Here is a 7,256-nt window from a genome sequence, read left to right as displayed (position 1 = left end):
TCTCTATGGGAGGGAATTTTCTGGAAATGAAAATTGACATGACGGTCTTTATCGAACACTAGCTCACTTACTCTTCTGTGAATTTCTCCCAGATTTTAATATGTTGTAGCTCAGACTTTGGGCTATCGTGATTATACCCTCCATTTTTTCATACGACGCCGAGATCACGTCAAGAAACTTGGTTGAAATCAAACTTATCTTCGATGTATTGAGATATTTCTTTCTTTCTACAACTTTCTTTGCAATAACTCAAGAAAAACAGCCCCTATCACGCCCATATTTTGCACATGTTTAGTTCATGTCACGTACATTATTTCATAAAATAACAACTACTTGATCAGACACCATCTTGGGTATGTAAATTAGGGTCAAAGGTCATAAATGTTTCAACCTGTATCTTGGTGAATACATGTCCTATCTTTCCCATATTTTGCACACGTAAAGACCATGTTACAAGGATCATTTCACAAAATAACCACTTTTTGCTCAGATGCCATCTTGGCTGTGCAAAGTTGGGTCAATGGTCAAATGTACTTCATTCTGTATCTTCGTTATAGTTTATACCAGGGAGGTACCTCCCTGGTTTATACCGAATTTGGTACCAAAGATGGTAGACCTCACTCTCTTTTCTAAATGAGAATCCAAATCATCACACGGCCAATGTCTCTAAACACAGATAAAATCTATATGGTCATGCCTATTGCGATCAGGACTCGAATCATTGATTAAAAAAAAAAATCGGATCACCTAATTTGTCAGTCTTGACAAATTCCGAGTCTAGTTCCTATAAGGAATTTTCCTGCACCTTCAGGATATTATTAGGTTGGAGGTGATAAAACATTGATTTCTTGAACTTTTCAATATTCCTAATCTTTTAATCATATGTATTATGATAATAATGATGATTACAGTGATTGTTATTAGGATCATGATTATAATTATAAATTGTTATTATTATTATTATTATTATTATTATTATTATTATTATTATTATTATTATTATTATTATTATTATTATTATTATTATTATTATTATTATTATTATTATTATTATTATTATTATTATTATTATTATTATTATTATTATTATTTTAATATTAGTTATCATTATCACTTTGATCATATTTCATTTCCTTTACTAGGGAGGATGAAAGAAATGTAGGCAATGTGCATATTCACGTCACATGGAAAGACTATGGTTGATGGGATTTAACAAAATAGAATTCACTCAATCTTAATGGTCGTCTAGCTTCGCATGACAGCTTTTTCCCAAGGAGGCTTAGATTTAGATTTACAACAGATTAGATAGTTGTCCTCTTCCTTCACTTTTTTTTTTTTTTGTGGCTATAGTCTGTTATTTTTAAACATTTCTAGACAATAGATTTCTCAGACATGGTAAGTAGAAATGTTATTTTTAAACATGCAAGGTAACATTCCATGGCGTTGATGAGGCGACAAGCCGATTGATTCCCATCAGATTGTGTGTGAAAGGATATCCTGCCTGGAGTATTTGAAAGCAGCTCAGGTATTTCTAGTCCTGATTGTTGGACAGTTTTACGGAGTAATGATACAGCAGACGTTGATTAATTGTTAGCAAAAATGTACCACTTATTTTTTAACCCATTGAAGACAGACTGATTTTGCTACAACACACACTTCCCATAGACACCTGCCCGAGTATACTCGAGACTCTATGGGCTAAGTGAGTTTAAAAGATATTATATGCATTAAAAAAAAGAACCTACCAGACCAGTCCTGATTTGTGGTTTGTGTTTGCAAATGTTTCAAGTTGCCATGATTGTTGTTTTCTGTTGCAGCAACTCAAACCTTTAATCTGACAGGTCATTGCATAACTGCTACCATGAAAACTGTTGTTGGTTCCAATAAGTGAAAATTTCAATAAATGCTACAGAACCCAGATCTCATACACTGTAGTTGACACAAAGCATTAATGGAAGGAGTTGCAGTAACTATTTTGGTTATAGGTGATAGTAGATGTAGTAGTAGTAGTAGTAGTAGTAGTAGTAGTAGTAGTAGTAGTAGTAGTAGTAGTCATGGTGATGGTGGTAGTGGTGGTGGTAGTGGTGGTAGTAGTGGCAGTGATAGTAGGAGTTGTTAGAGTATAGTTGCAGCAGTGCTAATGATAGTAGTTGTAGTAGCAGTGGTAGTTTAGTTGTCAAAGTAGTACTAGTAGTAGTAGTAGTAGAAGTGGTAGTAGTGGTCAAAGTAGATGTACATATTTTGTAGATCAGATGAACTCATGCTTGAGAAGTGTTACAAATATACTGTGAATTGGGCACTGTCTAGCTGATCAGTTTCTAAGGTGTGGGCTAGGTAAAATATGACTATGAAAATTACACCCAACTACCACAGAAATTGAAAAATATTAGGGAAAAAAAAATGAAGATTGGAAAAAAATGTAATGCCAGATAGTTCACAAGGTGATCAGGGCTCCATGTCATAAAAGATGTTAGGATAGCAACTCTTGCTGGGATGGCAACTTCTCATACATTGTAGGAACAACCAATCAGGAAGCTGGATTCTTGTCATTACTATGACAATTGCCATTCCAGCAAGAGTTGCTACCATATCAACTTCTTATGAAATGGGGCCCAGAACTTGTTGTGTATTGCAATCTGTGCCTTGTAATGTTTTCCAAATTTCCTGCATCTCTATTTATGTGCATTTTTAAGGTATATTTAGCCCACATTATTGTCTCTTTTTAAGGTGATATGTTCCTATATTTAGTCTTCTCTTTTGTTGCACTGCCTCAGGATTAATCTAATCGGATTAGATTAGACAAATTGTCCTCCAACAATCTCCAGTCCGAGATCAGGACAATAGGGATTAGGGCTAAACTAATCTCAGTAGCCTTCAAAATACACTATTTATGGACACTTTTACTAGGAATATTTGAGGACAAGTCTGTATAAAGGTATGTCCACCCCCCCCCCCCTTTGAGGTCATTTAAAAAGTGTTGTATATATGTGGCTTATTTCACTGTGAATTTATTTTTGCAAAATTTATGAGCTGAATGACATTCACAGAATTAACAACTCGTGAAAATATCGCTTTCCATGCTGTACCACAGATGAGCCGAATATTGTCTCTTACAGTAGGTTGGAAATTGCTAACATTTCACCAGAAAAGGGAGGGTACACATTTCTCGCTTTGTCACAATGGTGCTGAATCACAGCTTCAACGCCTGGCAAAATTGTCCTTCAAGTCACAATTCCTGAAACATCATTCCTGCTGAAATATATAGTACGAAATGTATACGGTAGTCATCTAATCTGCACAGGCCATTGCAAGACACTTGTTTCAACATATTTAATTCTTACATTATATCTCATTTTTCTGCTCAAAAGCAGCGCATCACACCATGTGCAGTTTCACACTTTGAATTTGATTGATTGATCAATTATTATAAATATACACATTATGTATGTGCATACAATATATATATATATATGTATATTTATATGTATATATATATATTTTTTTTGTTCAGTCTTACTCTCATCTGTGGCTTTAATTTCATTTATTTTTTTCTTAAAAAACACACACAATTCTGTCTCCCTCAATAGTACAGTGCAACTCCCCTCACAGTTAATGCTTTCTACATTGTGATGTTGTCATAGTGGTAGCTAGTAGAGTTTCATCAATGTAAGTAATATCTGAGATTTCAAAAAAAAAAATAAAATAAAAGAAAGGAAAAGTTGTAATTAGTGAGAGTGTCACTTTGGGGGAAAAGGTGTGATCAGCATACCGAGAACTGATTCAATACTAATTTGTTTAAGTGCCAATGTACACAATATGCGATGCAGTGCAATATACACTATTGAATTATCGCGGAATGCCGTTTGTCAGTATGATATGTCATTTGATATAACGAGCTGAATGACTTCAATAATTGATTACTTTCCGAAAGTTCAAACTCGCTGAAACTCCAATTGCATCTGTTCTGATTCCTTTGCCAAGGGTGTTGCAGTATGTCTTTGTCAGCATTGGTTTGTCTGTCTGTCTGTCTATCTGTCTGTTTGCAAAACAACTCAAAAAGTTGTGAACGGATTCGGACAAAATTTGTACAGGAGTAGTTGATAAAGACACAAGGAAGAGATAATAAGTATCAGGTTGTTGCTATCAGCAGAAACTTATTTGTGACTGCATATTTGTAAAGTCAGCATTTGTCATTTCCTCTTTCGGCAATAAGCAAATGCAACTCTAAGCATCAAGTGTATGCTGCAGTTACAAATGATTATGTGTGTCATGTATGTGTATGTGTGAGGGTGTCTGTAATGTAGTATTTGTGTTGTGTTTGTGTGTGATGTTCAGACTTCTGTGATGTTATAGATGGTTAAATTTCTGGCTATATCAGAGCAGGTGGGGGGATTGGGAGGGGCTCAATGGGGCAGGGACGGCTGATGTAGGAGTTCGTCCATCACACTGTAAAGTAGATACTGAAGACAGTTTTCATGGTTTGAAGGAAAGTCTGCTTTCAGATGGCAAAAATGTCATTTGTAATCACATCGGTGAACACATTTGTAACATTTGCGTGTGGAGTTATGAGTTGTTCTGATTTGTGAACCATAAAAAAATAATGTGCTATGTAACAAAGAACAGTCGTGGCTTGCCACTCGAACATTTGTGCCGGGGAGCTCACGCTGTTAATACACACTTGAGGTCCTATTCCTCCTCAATCATGTTTTCAAGGGTAAAGCCATTCAGATGGTAAACGCGCCATTCAGAATCATACAGAATTCCCTCAAACAGCAACTCACAGTCATGACTGATCAAAAGTTTTTTGTTTTGTTTTTTCCATTTTGGAAATGTGATTGCAAAAAATGTATTTCTTGTTTGCTTTCAGATGCACCTAACTACCTCGATTGGGCATCACATGTGCTTCTGATCAGATCTACCAACAATTTCTCTACCCTTTGAAAGAGTCCATTCGGTCCGATGGACAATCAGTAGGTAGGCCAGTAGAAATGTGATTACCTGTATAATACATGCTTAATGTTATGAAAACTAGAAGTGGAGAGTGAAAAGGGGGGGGGGGGGTGGAGAGGGTGAAGACACACTACTCGGTAGTGCTGGTGGTCCCGTTTGCGCGCATTTGTCTTCAAGAGCAAGATTTTATCCGAGGGTGCTGGTACAGAGATGGGCATTCCCTATCTCAACTTACACTTCCCAGGCGAAACAGGTACAAACAGTAGTGGCATTCACACTGGCACAAATTATCGCAATACAAATCTCAAGATTTGCGTTGTGATGCAAATGTTGCTATTTTTCAATTTTTAATTTTTTTTTTGCCCATGTGGACATAAAAGTCCCACAATATAGCACTATTAGCATTGAAATCCAAATCCCAAGAAATCTTATGATTATTTTGGAGTTATCACAGTAATTTGAGAAATGGCATGAAAATATGCATTGTGGTAAATGTGTGAACACTAAAAATCTTGAGAAAGATTTTTTTAGACACAAATATTCACTATAAGTGTAGAATACTTGCTGTTTAATTGTTTCATTATAGTTGTTTTGTTTTTCTCATTTCCACACAGTTGCAAATGTGTCTGCATGTGTGAATGATTTTGCAAGCATCTAAAGAACTACAAAATTCTTCATGTTCTGAGGAATCTGAATTTCTGTTCATCTGACATTTTTTTTTTTTTTTAATTCAATTCATGCAGTGTGTATTACATGAGCATAATCTTGCTCCTGGTACAGGAAGACATCATTTTCTTGACACGTTAGTTCACTCTGAAATAGTGTCATCTTTTTTTCTTTTTTGTCTTCTCTTTCTTTTTTCCACATCAGCATTTTTGACTTGCTGATACGAAGTTTTACATAATTCAGGGTTTTTGTATCTTTATCATTAAAGATAAATCCGTGGAAGAGATCTATTTAGTCTGAATGCAAATACTGTTTACCCAGCAACTTATTAAAGTGTCTCGGGGACCTATTTTCATATGTCAGCCCACTTGAGCACAAGTGAATGATACAGTGTATGATACTTTGAGATTCTTGGGAAAGTTGATGGTGATGATGATGATGGTGATGGGTGGTGGTGGTGGTGGTGGTGATGATGATGATGATGACACCTTGGTGATGCCTTGGTGATGATGATGACAATGATAATGATGAGATGAATAATTATGATAATCAGAATGGTAGTAGAATAATGATTACAGCTGTATATTACAAGTGATGAAAATAATGCTATGTATTTGTTTTGTTTTCTGTTTAACCCTGTTTCACACCATTTTGGCAATGGTGATGTCATTGCAAAGGTTTATCTCACTCAGTAATTAGACCATTAGTTAGATTAATTAGACCAAGTAGGAAAACAAATTGAAGGAATCTTATAGATATTAATTGACTTCGAACATCCTGGTATCGAGTTGAAAAATCCTCTCCTGATTTCCAGGCAATGATTTCAGGGAGTGCAGTTTTCTCCCAAGGCTGATGCACACATAAACTTGCATACTGGATGTGATGGGAAAGGCAAGAAGGCAGCCCTCAGTCTTGAAGATAGGCTACTGTCAATACATATATTTGTTTTGTTAAATTCTTGATGCTGTTATTGTGTATATTGATTGCAATGAATCATGTTTGCGGTATTTTAAGAGGACTGCCTCCAGCGACGAACGCTTCGGTTTCAGCTGAGACCTCGGATCTCGAGCCACGAGCTCATTGTTTTACGGGTAACATTTCTTCAAAATATTTTGATTTGATGGATGTGTCATTGATGATTTTGGAGCAAGTTCAACTGCCTTCTCCTTGTGTACACCTCAAGGAAACGCTAACTGTGGGCTCCATTACATAGAGCTATTTCCGCTTGCATATCATATGTTCATTTTATCATTGTCGTTATTATTACTATCATTATTATTGATATCATTATTATGCTGTGTAAACATTGCTGCAACGTGGACTGAAGAAGCACCTGCACTGAACTTTTCCTTTGGATTTTTGTAGCATCAACTTGGCTCCCATTACTGTGGTAATCATATTAATGTTTTATTTTGTTTTGTTTCGTTTTTTCGTTAAGTTTTAACCCATATTGAGCTTCCAGTGAGAAGGCCTTTACATACATTTGTGGTGGTTGTTCAGCTGCGAGTGCCAGAAGGTTAAGGGCTATTCCTGATTCTACTTCCTTTAAATCACGACGACTTCTTGGGAAGAGCAATTTAACTTGTGGATTGCCAAGCAGCTTAAACATGGCAATTGAAACAATTGTCTGCAGTACTGTG

Source organism: Diadema setosum, chromosome 22 (assembly GCF_964275005.1).
Source record: "Diadema setosum chromosome 22, eeDiaSeto1, whole genome shotgun sequence".
Lineage (NCBI taxonomy): Eukaryota > Metazoa > Echinodermata > Echinoidea > Diadematoida > Diadematidae > Diadema > Diadema setosum.
Note: the sequence above shows the minus strand (reverse complement) of the source record.